This window comes from Microtus ochrogaster, chromosome 16 (genome assembly GCF_000317375.1).
Source record: "Microtus ochrogaster isolate Prairie Vole_2 chromosome 16, MicOch1.0, whole genome shotgun sequence".
NCBI lineage: Eukaryota > Metazoa > Chordata > Mammalia > Rodentia > Cricetidae > Microtus > Microtus ochrogaster.
The window spans coordinates 28,141,910-28,152,041 of NC_022018.1; the positions used below are offsets into that span (position 1 = coordinate 28,141,910).

General features: G+C 42.1%; 1 long non-coding RNA gene across 1 annotated transcript in view; it reads left to right on the forward strand.

Moving 5' to 3' along the window:
* The first annotated feature begins 1,011 nt into the window (after nucleotides 1-1,011).
* LOC101981195 overlaps nucleotides 1,012-10,132 on the forward strand; it is a 10,635-nt gene continuing 1,514 nt past the window's right edge. The window contains exons 1-2 of the long non-coding RNA XR_258440.2: nucleotides 1,012-1,318; nucleotides 1,626-1,799. This is a non-coding gene — a long non-coding RNA (uncharacterized LOC101981195). The remainder of the gene's footprint in view (nucleotides 1,319-1,625; nucleotides 1,800-10,132) is intronic.

Genomic DNA, 10,132 nt, shown 5'->3' on the forward strand with positions numbered 1-10,132 from the left:
GACACTTCATCCTACCACAAGGACACTTGCTCAACTGTGTTCACAGCAGCTTTATTCATAACAGCCAGAACCTGGAAACAACCTAGATGTCCCTCAACCAAAGAATAGATAAAGAAAATGTGGTACATTTACACAATGGAATATTACTCAGCTGTTAAAAAAAATCATGAAATTTTCAGGCAAATGAATGGAACTAGAAAAGATCATCCTGAGTAAGATAACCCAGGCCAGAAAGACAAACACGGTGTATCCTCACTTACGTGTGGATATTAGCTGTTAAGTAAAGAATACCCAAGCTACAGTTTACAGACCCAGATAAGTAACAGGGTCTGCCCTTGAAAAATGACAGCTAAGGTTGCCCTCTAGCCTTCACGTGTACCCTTGCTCATGCTACCTACACACATACAGAAACACACAGCAAAGATACACACATACGTGACACACAAGCCTGATCTGAGCCTAATTAATAGATTGTAGCATACTTGCTGCATCCTTAACGTGCCTCCTCTGCAGAAATGGAATCTGTAGTTTGAACAAAATAGGGATAATCATAAAACATAAAAAATATTTGGAAATTACCTCTAACAAAATCTATTCTGTTCCAGGAAAAAGTCATGATCCATAGGCAGAGTGGGAGAGTAACTGGGAAACTGGTTAATCCCTGTGTGCCTTTAGGAGCCAGAAGACACAAGACTTCACTTCACCTGTAAAATCACGGTGTCAGATGGATTAGTTTCCACATTCCTTCTTGGTACTACCATTACTTGACCGTCAGGAACAGCAGAGCAGAGATCTCTCTAAAGAAACATTTGACCGAATGAGAGTCGACTCCGTAAATGCATGTTTCTATAATTCAAATTAACCCCCTCGTGGTTGATGATTTGGAAAGAGTTAGAACACAGAAAAGACACATCAGTCCACACAAGCCACGTTTTGTCCCTCTGCATAAGCAGCGAGCAGCGTCATGCAGACGCCAGCCTTACTGAATGGAACCAGACATGAAAGAATTCTGTCACAATGAAGACGCTAAGAACTCGAATGCACCTCATCTGAGAGGAGGGACCCTCAGTTGAGAAAATGCCTCCATAAGACCTAACTTGGGCATTTTCTTAATTACTAATTGATAGGGGAAGACCCGGCCCACTGTGGTTGGTGCTCTCCCTGTACTAAATGGTCTTGGGTTCTACAACAAAACAAGCCATGATGATGAGCAAGCCAGTAAGCAGAAGCTCTCTATGGCCTCTGCATCAGCTCCTGCATCAGCCCTGCCTGAGTTCCTGCCCTCAGTGCTTTTGAAGATGAACTGCTCTGTGGAGCTGTGAGTGAAATAAGCCCTTCCTCCCCAAGTTGCCTTGGGTCGTGGTGTTTCATTACAGCAATAACAGCCCGAACTAAGACAGTGTATTTTGTTCTTCTGCTGGTTCCAGGAGTTTTGTATGTAGTTCCATATTTTACCACCAGGGAGCACTGTGCCAAACCACAGAACAGAATGTCACTTTTTTATCTATAGCCTTGCTTCCCTGTCTTTGACGCACAGCCACTGGGAGGGTGAGGCTTCAAAGAAAATAAAATGCTTCGATTGGGCTTTTAACAAGAATGTAAATGGACCACGTTTTCTTCTTCAGATCGAGGAGGTACGAGCTGACAGAATCTCCCCCAAATCCTATGCCGGAAGTTATGGTCCAGTCCTGCTGGCACTGCTGTGAGACCAGCTCGTAGGGAAATGGTGCCCGGCCAGCAGCCTCCTCTGGGGAGTCTCTGAAAACTCTCTGACATCGGTGGCTAGCCTTTGTTCTGAGGTGACTGGTCTCTTCTCCCAAACCACCCTCTCTCAGAATAGGTTCTAGCTGAATGGAAAAGAAATACAGAGAGGAACGGGGGGAAAAAGAGAAAGAAGAAAGAAAGGCTTAAGGGAGATTGAAGGAGAAGGGCAGGTGGGGAAGAGAGGGAGAAGGAAAGACCGAACTTGATTTTCTGTTTGTTTGTTTGTTTGTTTGTTTGATTATAATGTTAATCCCTTTAACGTTCCTCTTCTGTTTTCATTCCCACTATTTTTTTAGTCATCCTTTATTGTTATGGGGCTGTTTAATGTTTTCACTATGGTGGTGGTGGTGGTGTGAAGACAGACGCTGAAAAGAAATCCCACACTAGCTCAGAACTGAGTATAATAGAGGGTTATTTATTTAGGGGTAGACTCACAGATCACAGTCCTCCGCTAGAACGGGGAACAGTAACCGAATCCTGCAGCCAGGAAAGAGGCCGGATGCATGCTTTATACCAGAATTTACAGTATAAGCCCATGTCCAAGTGGCTACTGGCGGTAGGAAATCCTACAGCAATGGTGTGTGTGTGTGTGTGTGTGTGTGTGTGTGTGTGTGTGTGTGTGTGAATGTGTGTGGTACTACATCCTGTATTATTCTACTCCGTACTCCCAAATGTTGTCTCCCAAGTAAGTTTTCAAGTACACACTCCTGCTTTTTCTTCCTTCCTCCCTCCCTTTCCCTCGAATCTGCTAAGACTTACAATTCAATGGCTACACAGTAGTTCCTTGCTCATTGACTGACTGACCATAAGTTTACCATGTTGGCTCCAGAAGCACAATGCAGCCAATCTGGTTTCTGCGGTAGCAGGTTATCGATATGAACAATATTGGTAGTCTCAAGGTATGAGCAGTGATCCAGAAAACTTTACGTGCCCATTAAAGAAAAAACTCCAGAGAGCTTTGTGGTGAATTGGAGACCCTGATGGAGCTGGCTTCTAACGGAATTACTTTCAGAACAATGAGTAAGCCCATCGGGCATCCAGTGCCAGTCAAACTGCCCCAAGGATGACAGAAGCCCCTGCAAGTCTAGAACCTGCTGGAGCAAATATGAGAGATGACTAAGATACCAACTCACAGATGAGAACACAGGGTGGCAGTGTGTGAGAAGGACCAAGCAACGTCAGCTTACACGGGACAGACTGCTGTGTGGGTCAGCTTTGGATCCCTTTGTAAATTCCCACTTTGGTGGCATTGAATATTAGCACTGTGGGAGAGTGGAGCCTTGGTGAGAGATCCTCTGCCCTGGAGAGCATATCTCTGCCCTGGTGAGCATGTCTCCCCATGGTGAGCATGTCTCTGCCATGTGAGCATGTCTCTGCCATGTGAGCATGTCTCTGCCCTGGTAAGCATGTCTCCCCCATGGTGAGCATGTCTCCCCCATGGTGAGCATGTCTCTGCCATGTGAGCATGTCTCTGCCCTGGTGAGCATGTCTCTGACGTAGTGAGCATGTTTCTGTCATGTGAGCATGTCTCTGCCATGTGAGCATATCTCTGCCCTGGTGAGCATGTCTCTGACATACTGAGCATGTCTCTGACATGGTGAGAATGCCTCTGCCATGGTAATCATGTCTCTCCCATAGTGAGCATGGACAGAAAACCTTGAGGGAGCTCATGAAGAACCTTCTAAACCTTGAAAAACTGATTCACAACAGAAAGCGTTCTTTACCACCCTGGTCTCTCACCCAGACTATATCTGGAGTACAAGTAATTCAAAACAAGCATAAAGGAAACTGCTGGCCCTATCAAGTGGGCTTATTTCCTGAAAATATAAGACCTTTCCAGAAGTTCTTTATTAATTGACAAGAGTAAACATTTCCCCTATTCTATCCCTCAGGCAGAAATACCATCACTGAAAAATGACTAAACATTTTTGTATCAAACCTCAGATGACAGTTTCAAGGAAATATGAGTGACCCCCGCCCTTCTTAAAGCATTGTCAATGCCTGGTTTAGACTTGGACCCTTCAAAGATCTGACCAATGTTCTTTTCTGTCTCTGGAAGGTTCTCAGCAATCAGTAATCAGAAGCTAGCTGGCTGGACCCAGGAAAACACTGCTGATACTTGTCCCTCAAGTTTTCCTGTTGTTTTTTCCAAACATGTCCTGGTCAGACTGAAAAGCTGCCTGAGAGTCACCCACATAAATAGTTTGAACCACTGACTTAGGGCCTCCTTTCTCCAGAATGAGATAGTGTGAGTTTGTGTTGGAATCTGTGTTTTTCAAAACGAATCTTCATTGCCATTTTGTTTATAGAGCACGTCTAGCTCAAGCTAGCTTCTTATTCATCACCAGGTTGGCCTCGAACTCAAAGATCCGCCTGCCTCTGCCTTCTGAGTGCTGAGATTAAAGGTGTACACCACTACAAAGGGCTCAGTCATTTTAATTTTTTGTTCAGAAAATTTTGTGACTGAAGGTGACCTTGAACTTCTGACCTCCTGATGAGGAGGATGACCTTGAACTTCTGACCTCCTGGTAAGGAGGATGACCTTGAACTTCTGACCTCCTGCTTATCCCATCTAAAAATCTGGGTTTACAGAGTTGCACCAGAATGTCCAGTTTATGTGGTGCTTGGGATCAAACTCAAGGCCTGGCCATGTTATCCAAGATAAGGTAAGTCCTTCAAATATGACTTTAATACAAGCAAGCTCTGAAGCCCATGAGACAGATATTAGCCCATGTTGAAATAATTATGTTGACAAATCACCATGTGTAGGCAGACTAATATGAATGAATATAGTATTTAAAAATATTTTCCACCAACACTATTAAAACATTTTCTCATCTATATTATGTCAGAAATCCTTTAAATTCCCCTTATTAAATTACTAACACATTGGCCTTATTAGGCATAAAAATGAATCTATGCTGTTACATTTTATTTTATGTAAGAATAAAAAGAAAGCCTTACATGATTCTATTAGTCATTGGTTCAACATTGAGACTCATGATTATAGATAATGGATGTGCTATTATAGACAATCAGAGAATAATGAAGTTTGTAAGGGCTTGTATCTGCTCCTATTTAACCAGGAAATTGAAAGGGTGTGTGTGTGTGTGTGTGTGTGTGTGTGTGTGTGTGTGTGTGTTCTCAGGGATGGAAGTAAGTTCCTTTTTGCTTGCTGTGAAGCCACCATAGATCTAAATGCTTCCCAGATAAGGACATTGGTGATAGGAATGTAAAGAGAAACGGACGGCGGTTAACAGTAAGGAGCATTGCCAGAGTTTAAGATAGTCCAAATGGAACAACAGGGAGAGTTCAGGCTTTCTTCTATTGCTTTAAATGAAACATAGAAATGTAAAAACGTACAAAAGAAATACAAAGCACAAGACAAAGATATAGCAAATATCAAAAAACATTTATTCTTATATAAGAACCTCCCTCATTGAAAGCAAACTTTTCCTAAGTATAATAAACGTCTCTCATCAATATCAATATTGCACTTCTCATTAGTGTTACAATAAAATCGAATAGACAACATCTCTAATTTATAAAGCTTTATTTTCTTCTTGTTTGCTGGCTCAGTGGGTGAAGTACATGCTGTACAAGCATGGAGACACAAGTTCAGATTCTCCTAATCCATGCAAAAGCCAGAGATGGGAGCAGTACACCTGCCTCTGTGTGTGTGTGTGTGTGTGTGTGTGTGTGTGTGTGTGTGTGTGTGTGTAGACCTAAGTTCAGATTGTCACAACCCATGAAAAAGCCAGGGGTAGGAGCAGTACACCTACTGATTGTGTGTGTGTGTCTGTCTGTCTGTGTGTGTGTGTGTGTGTGTGTGTTCAATGTTTCTTTGTAAAATTCTTCTGAATGCGAAAGGAAACTGCCATGTGGCTGAGCCAATAGCACACTTTTTAATACTTTTACATTATTAAGTTTTGTCCAATAGATTAAAAACTTCAGGATGGTATTTACTCAAAATGCCCCATTGTCTCGTAGTGACAGTATCAGTGTGAGACTTCATATTGCCTATTAACCAAAATACAATCGTTCAAAAGAGCAAACAAATCCAAGGAGTTGACTTCTATTTTGGTAAGATTTTCTTTTAAGTAATGACGCCTTTGCCAATCTCATTGCTCTCTCACGCCTGTAGCACAATGAAAACAACCTTAGTGAATGGCAGGGGGAAAGTCACATTTCCAGGGCCCAGTGTGACGTCATCAGTCTCCTCCTTGCTAAGATGTAGATGGAGAGAAGTGCGGTAGAGTGCTATTGCATCCAAACAGAGTGGGCAGTTCGTTATCCTTCAAGTAGCCGCCATTTATTACATGTAAAAGACAAAGAAGATCACAACTTAATCCATTTTGTGGGCAGCTAGAATAATGAAGATAGGTCAAGAAATATCTTCCAGATTCTACACATAAAATTTCTGTTCTTCAAAAGAGATAGAGTAAAAAATGCATCACAGAGCAATCTTTATATCTTATTATACGTCTTCCCTTCATCCCACCTTGCACCGAGGCAATGCAGTTTCTGATCAGTAATTGATGGGTCTGTGTAATTTAGAGAGTCATGACCAAGAATTCTCAGAGCAAATTTCACAAGTCATAGTGAGGACTGGGAACTAGCCCTGGATTTGGAAGATGTTTATCAACAGGGTTTTCTTAGAGTCCATTTACATGCATAAGCAGCTATCAGGCACCAGCTGTATACTTAGCACCAACAATAACAAATACAGCAACAATAGCATTGTCCCCAGTGAGCTGTTTCCTATGCAGTGAGAACTGGGTTTAATGTGAGTAGTTCCATGTCGTTCTCACTTTAACTCTGTGAGACAGCCATCAGTTCTGTAGCCTCATTTTGTATACAAAAAGACAAGAAGGAGGATTGGGTTATAACAAAATTCCCAAAGCACATAACATGTTTCTTTTTTTTTTTTATTGAGAAAAGGAAAAAAAAGTATCCGCCTCCTCCCAGCCTCCCATTTCCCTCCCCCTCCTCCCACTCTTTTCCCCCTTCCCCCACTTCGCTCCCCCTCCCTCTCCAGTCCAAAGAGCAGTCAGGGTTCCCTGCCCTGTGGAAAGTCCAAGGTCCACCCCCCTCCATCCATGTCTAGGAAGGTGAACATCCAAACTGGCTAGGCTCCCATAAAGCCAGAACCTTAAGTAGGGTCAAAACCCCGTGCCATTGTCCTTGGCTTCTCATCAGCCCTCATTGTTCGCCATGTTCAGAGAATCCGGTTTTATCCCATGCTTTTTCAGTCACAGTCCAGCTGGCCTTCGTGAGCTCCCAAAGATCAGTCCCATTGTCTCAGTGGGTGGGTGCACCCCTCATGGTCCTGACTTCCTTGCTCATCTTCTCCCTCCTTCTGCTCCTCATTGGGACCTTGGGAGCTTGGTCCAGTGCTCCAGTGTGGCTCTCTGTCTCTATCTCCATCCATCACCAGATGAAGGTTCTATGGTGATATGCAAAATATTCGTCAAAAAAAAGTTTATTTTTAATTTATGGTACCTGTGTAAGTGTATGTGCGCCAGCTGCATTCAGGTGCCCATTATCTGATCCCACGGAACTGGAGTTACAGACAGTTTGAGTCAGCTGATGTGGATGCTGGCAAACAAACCCAGGTCCTCTGAAATAAGAGCAATACGTGCTCTGAGCTGCTGAGCCATCTCTCCACCTACACGCCCCTCATATGCATGGCTCTTGGTCCTGATAGCTTCACACTGAAAACAATTCCATTTTCAATAAAGCACATTTTAATGTTGGGGGTCATATTAACATTTCTAATGTCATTCATCTTAATCTTTATTTAGAATTTTACCTATGTTCAGAAGGTATGCATGTGCAGGGATGAGTGCAAACGTGTGTGGAGGACAGAGAACATCCAGTGTGTTTCTCATTCGCTCCCCACCTTAGAATTCTGAGACAGTGACTCTTACCGAACCTGGAGCTCAACAATTTTGCTAGACCAGCTGATTACCAAGCCCTAGGGATCCTCCTGTCTCTGTCTCCCAAGCATTGTGATTGCAGACACATATGACTGGACCAGTCTTTGTATGGGTTCTGGAATTCGAACTTGGTCCTCATACTTGCGTAGCAAGTGCTTTATTGGCTGGTCCATCTTCTCAGAACTTTATTTACAAAGATTAAATTTTATGTTTAGAAATTATAAACATTAGGACTTTTTATCTTATGTAAATTTTAATATGAGTAAATAATTTGAGAAATGAATTTAGGTCAGTAATAAGGCCTGTATAGTGTGATGTGTTTTCATTTAAGGGAATCTTCATATTGCTCAATTTACGAAGCATCAAAGAATGCATTTGCTATGATTTGAATGTTTATCTTCACCAAAATACTTATGCTGTCATTGAATTGACTTTGGTTCAGATGGTAGCTCAATGCAGTAGTATTTATCAGTCAGTCATGGGACCCTGGGTTTTATTCCCAGCACTGTACAAAAGACAGAGTGATGGAACTTTAAAGAACTGTTTAGGCTGTAAGGGTTCATGTCTTTGTAAAATGTAGTAAGGGGTTGGGAAGAGGACTCCGTGGATCAAGTGCTACAAGTACAACTAGTAGATAGAATATGAGCTCACATTGCACACACATATGCACACATACAATCAGTGGATACGAGCACAAAGACCCGCATTCAGTCCCCAGCATCCCCCCTAAAACCCTGGCCATGGAAGCCCTGAGTACCTGTAATCCCAGCACTAGGAAGGTAGAGACATGAAGTTTTTCAAGACTTGCTGGTAAGCCAGTATAGCCCTGTCCAGTTTCTGTTAGTTTCCGCCCAGTCCAGGTTCTGTTAGAGACTCTGTCTCAATAATAATAATAATAATAATAATAATAATAATAATAATAATAATAATAATAATAATAATAATGATAATAATAATAATAATGTGGAGATCAGTAGATGAAGACGCACTAGACTGAACACATGGGTATTCACACTTGCACATGCGTGAGCATACATAAACAATACAGCTGCACACACAAGGTAGGAGGTGAGGTCAACTCTTCTTGTGTCCTTTCTTCCTCTCTCTATTTGCCATGTTATAATACAGAAGCAAAGCCCTCACCAGATGCTGGCATCTTGATTTTCTACTTCCTACCTTCCCAAAAGAGATACCTCAGTAAATTTCTCTTCATTGTAAATTACGTAGTCTTTGGGAAAGCAACATCATGTGGACTAAGACAATTTTGGTAGCTACAAGAAGATGAAAGCCAGGTGGTGCTCAGCCTAGAGGAGAGAAAACCGAAATTGTAGGTAAAGGAATAATGGAAACGTAACAGAGTTTTCCTCTGTTCAGAATGTTAGTGCCAATTTGAAGCATTTTTCTTCATTGCCCTCAAGTGCTAGAATCACGATTAGTAAGGAAAAAGATGTATTACATAATTATGTATATGCACATATACTTGTGCATACATATAAACACACATACGCATGATCTGCATGTAACAAACTGCAAATTGGCTCCCTGGGTGAACATTGATTTTTTTTCTCTATTGTGGGCATTCCATACAGATCTCATAACTAATTTTGGGTCTTGGGTACCCTTAAGAGCAGTAGACCAAAGGCTCGTTAAAACACTCTGATGTGGGATAATCACTCTGTCTGCTGTGAATATGTTTTATTACCATTGGTTAATAAAGAAGCTGATTTGGCCAATAGCCAGGCAGAATAGAGACAGGTGGGAAACCCAAGCAAAGATACAGGGGGAAAGAAGGCAGAGTCTGGGTACACCAACAGTCACTGGAAGAATGTGAGACCAGAGCACTGCCAGTAAGCCACGGGGCACATGGCAATACACAAATTATTAGAAATGAGTTAATTTAAGTTCAAAGAGCTATCTAACAAGAAGCTTGAGCTATCAACCAAACAGTTTATAATTAATATTAAGCCTCTGAATGTTTATTCGGGAACTGGTGGGCAGGAGAGAAACCTCCAGTTACAACCAACTCCTTGATAACAGTCTCTGACTCAGAAGAGATGGGTCTAGCATCTGGAGAAACAGAAGACTGCTTTCAAAAAAAATACTGTTTCTTCTACCAAAACTATATGTTTTATGTTGAAATCTGAAAAACAGATGGTAGTTTGGGGATAAAGAATCACCAACCAGCAAAAAGAAAGCTTGTGTTGCTGTCCTCAAGAAAACTCAACATACTGATGGGATATCAAAGGACAAGTAGCCCCATCTCCCTCCCAGCTTGCAGAAGATCTCCCAAGTTTGTCTGGCATGGTTTCAACTTTGAGATCTAGCCCTGCCCCAGACTTTCCATGGCCCATAACACTCCTGTCAAAAACTGAAAATTGAAATTTAAAATCCTACTGCACATACTGGCTTTGGGGGAGCCTAGGCAGTTT